Genomic DNA, 9,903 nt, shown 5'->3' on the forward strand with positions numbered 1-9,903 from the left:
TTGAACTAGGCTCTAAAATCCATCTTTATTCAGAGGAGTCTCATTTACACGCCAAACTCCCTTCCGCTTCAGTGGAGCAGAAACTTGTGTAAAGTGCACCATACACCCAATGCTTTCCCAGTGGAATGACTTCCTGCCTCATGGCTGTGCCTGCTGGCTCCAACTCAGCCAAGAAGGAGAGTTATCTAACCCTACTGTGTCAGTGTGAAATTCACCTCTTGGCTGTGGGCAGCTCCTTCTCAACAGATATCACAATCAGAGCTGCTATGATAACCCAGATTCAGTTCATACCTGCTCGGCAGCCACACAAAGGATGGGAGCAGCCTGACCAACAGACCTGCTTTTCACCCCAAGACACTTCTCTCTGAGGCAGGGTTGAGACTTGCAGGGCAGGAATAATGCTGAGATGCTACTGATGTTGCCTGGGATGAACTCCATTATCTCAGGCTGTCAAGCAAACTTGCACTTTCGACATTAAAAGCATGAATTGCCAAAGTACAAATGGGAGATGATTCTCAAAAGGCATTTTTATAGCCAGCAAAAAGCTTTATGCCAATTGCTTAAAAAGGCTTTGAAAGTTTTCCAAGACAGCGCAACACAGGCCCAGATCACTCCTACTGGTTTAGCTTCATAATTGCCTTCTCTTTCAATGCATACTTTTGTCTTTAGCTGAGTGTCTCCTACCCTGCTGCCCAAGTTCTCTCTCACTGCCAGTATCCTTCAGGAAGGGATGAACAGAGCTTCCTTTCCCACTCCATAAATGTGACCTGGCTGTGCCTCAGGTTGCCGTGGGCAGAAGCACGAGGTGCACTTACCCAGCTGTGCCCAAAAATATTTCCAACATTCCCTGCATGAAGTTTGAAGGACAAAGCCCAGTTCTGAGGCACAGCACAGCTGACTGCCAACTCCTAAAACCTGGAGTGATCACACAGCATTTGGCAATTTCTGCTTGGCCAACACAACACTTGCAAAGCTTAACCTATTCTGTCACCAAGAATTACACAACCAGCTGAGAAGAGGAAATGTGTTTCAGCCAGCCCCTCCAAGTGCTGGGTTTTACTGAGACAAGTTTATGCAAGTAACTTGAATAAAAGATCGTACTCTGAGCTCTTCTGTAGGTTCCCAGAAGCCTTTTTTCACCTGCATAATGTCTGTCTTCAGCCAGTGCTGGAGGTCCAATGAATTTTTACATGCAGCATTTGGATCAGAATTTTTCTAACCTTCTCTGCTGCCATTTCTGCACATGTTGCAGAATAGCTAGTCTTACCTGAGCTCTCTGAGACTATCCTAGACTGTTCTGCTGTTGTCTAGACCTCCTGGACACTTGTATTTCCACCTTGAGGTCTCCAGTGGTGCTGTCCTCACTCCTACATCCAAGCACTGAGAAAATTTTGAGCTAACTGCTTCAGAAACGCAAAACAATGGATAATAACCTTTTGTCACTGATGTTCCTTAACTACTTTTTCTCTTAGCAAGAAATCTGCCTTTTTTTTCTTGTCTTTTCTACACCTTCAGCACTTTATAATTGCCTATTTCTTATTTCTCACTCTTTGGATATTTTTTTGGATATTGCATTTTTATCTTGGAAAGATTTCTTGGGTTCTTCAGTGTCATGGTTCTTCCTTATTAATATGTTATTCTTAGCTGGCTGTTATTATTATTATATATATATACACACTGTCTACTCTGGAGTTAAAGCCCACTCCTTCTAGTTCCCACCCCATATATCCCCAAGCAGTAGTGGGGTCTTTCAATTCCACAGGTGATCTGAGCTTTTTTACTTTGTTTGGCCCTGCAGGAAGCCTGGGTTTGGGAAGGCTGTGGATACTGTTCATGTGGAAATGACTGCAGTCATCACAGTTCTTTGGGGTATCAGTGTTCATAATGGGCCCTTACGTGCAGTGCTGAGTTTCCAAGGTCTCAGGGCTGAGGTTCATTTGCCTTTTTTTGTCTGAACTTTCCTTAATCTGCCTAGAGCTTTCTTTTAAGCATAGTTAGTCTGCTATTTTTTTTTCATTTCCCCTAATGACCAGGCAGCTATGCTTGACTAGTTTTCCTTTTGCTTGTTTTTGCAGGCTATAACCATTGTTTACACTGACAGTAGCAACGAAGAGCTATTCCATGCAGAATGAAGCCCCCATGTCTAAGCACAGTGAAGTGGTGTAGAGGAAGGCAGGATGATAGGAAAAAGGGCAGAGTCTGACATGGCAGAGCCCAGGGCTGTAAACAACTCATCAATGGGTAGTTACAGAAATGAAGATCTGGGAGCTGCACAAAGCACATATCAGGAGTAGAAAACAGCAAAGAAAAAGTATCTAACATAAGTAAGATACAGTTGCAATGCAGAGTGGCAAATCAAGGTGTGACCCAAATTAGCAAATTTACAGAAATTATCCCAATTGTCTCCTAAGGGGAGAAGGGAGACGCTAGCAATCTGACAAAGTACACAGGGGTGCTGTTGCTCCCCATCCCCTTGGTATGAAAACATCAATCTGAGCACCCAAAAGGGCAGTGGAAAGAGTTGCAAAACACTGGAAGAAGGACTAGACACTAGGAGAGGATACAACAATTTTAGCTGTATTGTTGTTATTGAAACTTTTTCTATAGTAATATTTTTTGCTTTTATTTCCCTTCTTTTCTATATTATTTAGATCTGGATTAATAAGAATTCTTTTGATCAGATCATTTAGATTTCAAATATGCTAACAGCAGATTCTTACCCCTACCCAGAGTGCTTCCTTTTTGTCCATAACAAAATTTTGAGTTTAACATGTTCAATAAGTCCCTGATACTTTGGGGACTGAGGGAATTTCTGATTTCTCTCTCTGTTAACAGCTACACACAGGCACCTGAAGGCACTAACATTCTCACAATTTTCCCAGAGCAATGTGGGTAAGAGTGGGAAAGAGATGCTCAGCAGTTGCAGAGCAGCCATTACAGTCACTGGGCTGGAGTAGCACTTTCACTGAAGCCCTACATAACCTCCCTGCTAGAGAGGATTTCTATTTCCTGTAAGAAACCTCACTTTTCCCCATGGCTCTTCAGTGCATGCAGATAACTCCCATCAGCTCCTAACAGCTCTGTGCTATGTGTTTTAATGTGCTTTTCTGAGTATGACAGAACAAGGTTCTGAGGAGTGTGAGATAATCCCCAGCACCTTTGGTTTTGCACTGTAGCAAAGGGGCTGTAACACTGTGCTGAGATGGTTTTTAGCCAAGCACCACAGAGCAGAAGAAATCCCCAGCTGATATGGGACATGTAGGATCCATTATCCCTGTTCCTTGCCCACAGAGGCAGAGTCAGCTCTTAACTATTCTAGGTTTATGGTCATTTTGCCTGAGGAGAGCAATTTGAAGCAGGTGCAGCATCACCAAGAAATGAGGCCAGTGACCTGGAGTTTCAAAAGGATTTGAGCATCTAGATACAAGTACAACCTTGCTGAAAATACCCCACACTCCTTGGGACACTCCTCCCTCTACTAGTGATTACTTGGAATATTTTTTCCCCTAGTTATTTCAGCCCTTCCAACATTTGATAGAAAATTTCCAGATCTCTGATAGAATTGAGTAATTTAGGAGACAAAATGCCAGCATTTCCTTCTATAAGCACTGAGATAATTCACTGCATTCCCAAAGCTGCTACCTGCAAATCTCACTCAATATCAGCAGCTCCAGTGGGAATTCAGTGCCTCAGAGAGTCCTACAAGGAACAAAACCACAGGCTAAAGACAAACTGCAGAGGATATTGGTGAAAGAAATTGAAGAATAGTTTTCTGAGAGATGTGACATTCCCTGGAGAAAAGGCTGTCCAACCTGGCTGCTGTACAGATTTTTAGGTTGCTTTTGTGAGAAAAAAAATTCTAATTATGAATGCGTACAAAAAAAAGTTTTCACTGGAAGATTTTCACCTAAATCCTTTGCAAAAAAAGTGAATTAAAGAGGAATTTGAGTGAGGAAAGAACAGTGCTTGGGTCAGGAGATCAATCCCTTATGTGCAGTGTATATGCCTTTACAATGTGCCTGCATTTTCCTTGTGTTTCCCAACTTTCTTCCTGCCCTTTAATTTAAGGTTGCATGTTCTGATAGTAAATGTCGCACAGCTGCAGAAAGGAAGTCGCAGACAGCCTGTAATTTACTGCCAAGCATCACTCTGAAGAAGTTTGCAATTTGTGATAATGGTATTGTTCCTTCAATTCTGTTCTTGTAGCTCATCCTTCATTACACACAACACTTTACAAAGCCTTCTGTGTTTAGCTGCATTAGCCCCTCGAGCAAGAGATTACAGTAAGAATATTTAAAATTTTATTACTGCAGCTTTTTTTTCAAGTCCCTAGTGGCAGTGAGTACAAGGTATGAGTGGGTAGTGCCAGGAAAAATCATCCTTGTTTGTGTCAGGCAACAAATAAACCCCACATGTATAATACAACCTGACATGATAAACCGTCAGTGCAATTAGCCCTTGGATTAGTAATTTTATAACTCAGCTGTTCAGCAATGACTCAAACCATTGTGTGCCATCTTTCAAGATATAAATAACTTAAGCAAGCAAAACAGACACCTGCAATTAATTGCTTCAAAATGCACTTTTCCATTCCAGATATCTGATCTTTTTTCCTGATAAAACAGAAGATTATTTCAATTAAATAGATGGGCTTTACCCAAAGCAGTCTGAGGCTCAGATAGGAATGTATAATCTGTGTCAGCCTTGGATGGACTGGGGAGATGCACCTTTGTGCTACAATAGACCATTTCTCTGGTAAAGAATTTGCATTTTACAATTTTCCCAGGCAAGAAATGCAACATCTCTTACCTCTAAGGAGAGGTGTGGGTGTGCACAGAGAATTGCTGCACAGAATCACACAGACAGGATTCAAAACAGACGGATCTGCTGTTTCTTCAGGTTAAAGCTTTGATTTGCTTCTAATTAAGATACTGGTCAAATCCACACAGGATTCAGACTGGTGAAACCCAAATTTATTTTGATGGTGGTATTAGTCTTGTTGAGTTTGCCCATCAATGACTCTCTCCAGACACATTAGTTGGTGTCACCAAGGGCCTCCCAAGGATGGGGGAGTGATGAGCTCTGCTGCAGAGCCATTATTCACAGACCACATGCAATTGCCCAGGATCTGTGACACTTGGCACACAGATTATTCTGCATTGTATCAGTACCCAATGCATCCTCTCAAGTGTTACAGTTAAATAGCTAAGCTTTTCCTCTCCTGTGTTCCATGATGATTTTTTCTTTCCCCCAACCAGGATATTCCTTTCCTCTAAAGAAATCATATCCTGTGCCTTTTGAGGAGTCTCTGGTTTACCTTGTTTTTAAACCCACTTTATACCATAGCTGAAACCCCACTGCCTTATATCTCATGTCTTTTTTCTCACCTTAGTACAATGAGAAAGAGGGAATCATGCAAGCAAGATCTTCATCTACATCATGGAGAATGGACCCAAAACATGGCCTGTTTTCTCAAACTCTGGTAATATATATAAAAAGAAAACAGGAACAGCAATATGAATGATCTACCTTTTCCCTACCAATCATTAGCTATATTTAATTGAACACCAGGTCAATAAAATTGTGTGATCTGATAATTTCATTGAGTGAAATGAACTCAGACTAGGCAGTCAAGTTGATATGGTGTTTGTGAATTTAGATTTATTTTTCAAGACCAAATTTTATAGAGGTGATACAATTAGAAGGTAGCTCATAGTTAATCAATATTATAAAGATCTCCAAATGCTTTGGTGGATAGATCATCATATATCGTTTTAAATACAAGTAAGATTGGTTGAGAAAAAGTCATATTTTCAGAGAGATTCTTTAGATGATTTTTTTTTTCAAAATGCATTGCTGTCTTGTTCTGACAAGATGAGAAATACAATTGCAGAAAAAAGGAACTACAAGACTTTGTGAAAGGGCTGAAAAAAATCTACAGAAAATGCTTCCTTTGCTTTCTGGAAATCTGTAGCCTCTGCTAGTAAGGTTTTCATGATTGGTCAGCAGTAAATCTAGCAGAAGTTTTACTCAAGCTCTGATTCATTGCAATATAACAAAAGTAGAAGCATCCTCTGTGTAATTTTCTTCTCTTTTAGTATTAATATGTGCCTACTAAAGTAATTTCTTAAGTACAATATGCTTTCCTGTGCCTCTAGCATATCCTAACATAGAACTTTGATTTCTATAGGAAGTGGTACCTGTGGTTTCCTGAGATTTGTGGCACATGCAGCTGTGCAGGTATGAGGCACCTTTGGGCAGCAAGGCCTGTTTTGGCAGCCCTTACATTCTAGGTATTTCCCAGATTTCCTCAGTTAGCAAAGAGCTCCACAGCAGCATGAACCCAGAAGACATCATGAAACCTATATGAACAAGACATTAAACACCATTTGCAGAATAATTACTGCCTTTACTGTCATCTTTGAATGGCTGGCCACATGCAGCTTGACCAGCAAGCTGTGACTTCCATCTCCCCTGCAAAAGAACATGACTAGATGGGGTGACACTTCAGGCTGGCTGTAAACATTGGGACACATTTCACTGACTAAACCCTAGAGGAGAAGAGAGGCTGGGAAAGATGTTGCTTCTGCTTGCTGAGGACAGTTTACCACCAGAACTCAGCATTAAGAGATACCAGCCCTAGGAATAGCCTTTCCCAGATATTTTGTGAGTCCTTAGGGAGTTGATTGTGTCTCAGAGCGAAGGCTCCCTCACATCTCTCCTCTCCTTGTTAAACTGTTTGTGATACCTGCAGATTGGCACCTCACCCTCATCAGGCCCCTCTGAGCCCACCCCAAGAGTAAACACAGACACTGCTGGCAAGACAAAGCCCCATTTACCCAGCAAGAGATAAGTTCAGGTTTCTGTTAGATGATTTGCCAGCAAAGCATAAATACAGTTTTAATCTCAGCCCTGCAACACGATGTGTCTGTTTGCTTAGGCTCTCTTCCCTAAAACACATCTCTGCTCTCAGAAGAAAGGGCTGGAGGCACCATCCCACCATCATGCTGTCAACCTCTGCAATCCAGAAGCAGAAAGTACTTCCCCAGGGTGGAGCTGGTTTATAGACCTTAGGACTGGAGTCAGATGTTAAAAAGAACATGCTGAGGAGGATATTTAGGAGTCAGACTAAGGACTACCTGAAATACCTACGGAGTGTTTTTTCCCTGGTGTCCAGACCAGATAATGTAATACATTGCTATAACATCTTATGTCCTGTAACTGATCACAAGGGAAAAGGTGAAACTCATATATTTTGCTGTCTACTTGCAGCCCAGATGCCCGTTTATATATTTTCTTATTTCCATCCCTCTCCCTCCAGCAAATGTCACAATCAGCACAACAGAGTTTCTGAAGGTCTTGTTTTCCTCTGAGAGCATGAAGTAACCCAAATAATATCACTGGGCTGTGACTAGAAAGTTTCACGAGGGAGGAGAATTAAGCCAGTTGAATAAACATGGATCAGCTTTGGCTATCACCCCAGGGTGAAATCTCTAGGTCACTTTGGCTGAAAATGACAGTGTGAAATGGGTCAGACATTCAGGCCTTGGCTCCCCATTTTCCAGGCCCTAAAGTCAGTCTTCACAGACAAAGCAAGCAGGGAATGTTTTCCTGCTGACCCATTGGAGTTAATGGGCTCTGGCAGGGAGCACAGGGGAGGTATGGAGCCTGCAGAAAGAAGGATGGGGACAATCCATGCTCAGGGAGGACAGAGAGGAGGCAGAAAGGGAGCAGAGCATTCTTGCAGCGATGGTGAGCTCCTGCAGCACCATCCTACTGCACCCCAGTTCTCTGCACAGCCGACAGAGAGAAATAATTGTGTTTTGAAAAGGCTGGGTTTAAGAGACATGATAAATTTCCTGACTGACACCTCCCTGGTAAATGTGTATAAATTCCCTTGGATAACATGCCACTTGGAGAATTACAGACTGTGAGTGCTTGGGTAAGTTTTACTGCTTTGGTTTCAGTGGGCTGGCTAATGGCTGTGAAATTCCCTCCCAGCTCCTAGTTTGAGCACTACATCCACAATGGAAAAGCACTCACATGTTTACCCCCATGTTAGCTCAAGGAAGAGGCTACATGGGCCATATGTTATGTTATATTCCTTGATGGAGCTAGAGGGATACCAGAAAGTGCACTGCAGCAGCAAAGCTGAAACTTTAAGTGAAAAAAATACACAGAAAACCTTTTCCAACAAAAAAACAACCAAAGCAAAATAAAACAAACAAACATTAAAAACCCCAAAAAACCAAACCAAACAAACAAAAATCACAAAAAGCCAAACAAAAAACAGCATATGAGCTTTGAGCACCAGGAATAATAAAGTCCTAATTCTGCGAAGATATTATCAGCAGCCACTCTGCAGCATCTATTGTTTTTATTCATAAGCTCCCTCCTGTATCTTTGTCTCTTTTACTACATCAGTTTCTGGCTACTGAGAAATTCCTTGGTTCCCAAATCAGGCTGAAGCCACTGTAACCCCTGGATACACTTGAAAGCAGCTGATTCTGATTTGTTTTTTGCTCAATTATCTCACATTTCCTCCCTTGACCTCTTGAAGAGATACCATTCAAAGACTCTGAAAAGAAGCTCTGACTTGCTAGTTACATAAACTTTCAAACAAAAGGCGTGCATAATTAGATCACTCAAATTTGTGCAGTAGCAGAAGCCTTATTAACAGAGAGCAACCCTGGAAAGTCGGCTTTTTCCAAACCAGAGCAGAACTACAGTGCTCTGAGGCTGAAATGCTGAGAACACTTGGACAGTACTTACCTACTGCAGTCTTGTAGATGACATAATGCTGTTAATTAATGGACTCCAGAGAGTCTCTTTTGTTTGTCTTTGTCTACAAGCTCATTTAAGTAAGAATGTTTCAACCACTGACTCAAACTCTCTTTGAGGGGCCAGTTCTGCATTGCATTTGCAGATGGACAGCCAGCACATAAACAGAGTGAAATAGCTCTGCGGCAAAACAGGCCCATGGGGATTTTCTCCATCCCAGAGAACTCAGCTCACTTGGAAGGAGTCCAGTGGCCTTGCACAGGCACAGAGTGGTGCCTTTGGAGGGCTGAAGAGCGTGTTTGACTCAGATCTTGCATCCCTGCAAACACACAGCTGTGGTGTACTCTGGGTGAAAGCTGTGGGAGCACAAAAGGTGGACTTGAAAGCACAGCTGGGCCCAGCTGTGTGTAGGGACACAGAGTATGCTGGGGTATGCAGGACGGTGGAAGAATATCTGAGTGTTCCACAAGGATCTGCCTGCGAGCAAGGTGCCTGCTCTGCCCTTGTATCAAGGCAGTCTCTGGCTTTTGGGGACAATTTTACTTCTCTTAAAGTAAACATTAGCTTAGATGTGTTGGATGGTTGGCAGCTGCAAAGGATGTGTCTACATTATTGTTCTGGTTTGGACCACAAGCGAGCTTTAGAGAAAGTGAATCTCCTGATCAGCTCCATAGAGTTTCCCATGGACTTTAAACACTCCTCCCAGGATCCTTCTCTATAATTTAGGGGAACTTCAGGCAGTCAAACTCTGAATTGTCAGATTCTGAAGCTTGGCAAAGCAGCCTTTTCCCTCCCTGGGGGTGATACACTTTGTTCTTCCTGAGCAGCAGTCCCAAAGCCTGGTCGATGAAGTCTGACCAGGACACGAAAGGAGAGCCAGGAAGGGTGGCAGTGGCAGATGAGGTGAGGATGGCTTTAAGCCCTCATGAACTTATTTGATCTCGAGTAAGTGCAGAGCTGACTGTTTTCTCATGGAGATGTGATGAATCCCAGGGTCACCAGAGCCCCAGTCCAGCTGATAGACTATTGAGCACCTCCCATCATTCCTTAACTGGGCCAAGGACACAGCTGGGAAGGGGAATTCAATTTGAAAACTATAGTTTGGTGAGGAAGTATTGATTT

This window comes from Agelaius phoeniceus, chromosome 2 (genome assembly GCF_051311805.1).
Source record: "Agelaius phoeniceus isolate bAgePho1 chromosome 2, bAgePho1.hap1, whole genome shotgun sequence".
Taxonomy (NCBI): domain Eukaryota; kingdom Metazoa; phylum Chordata; class Aves; order Passeriformes; family Icteridae; genus Agelaius; species Agelaius phoeniceus.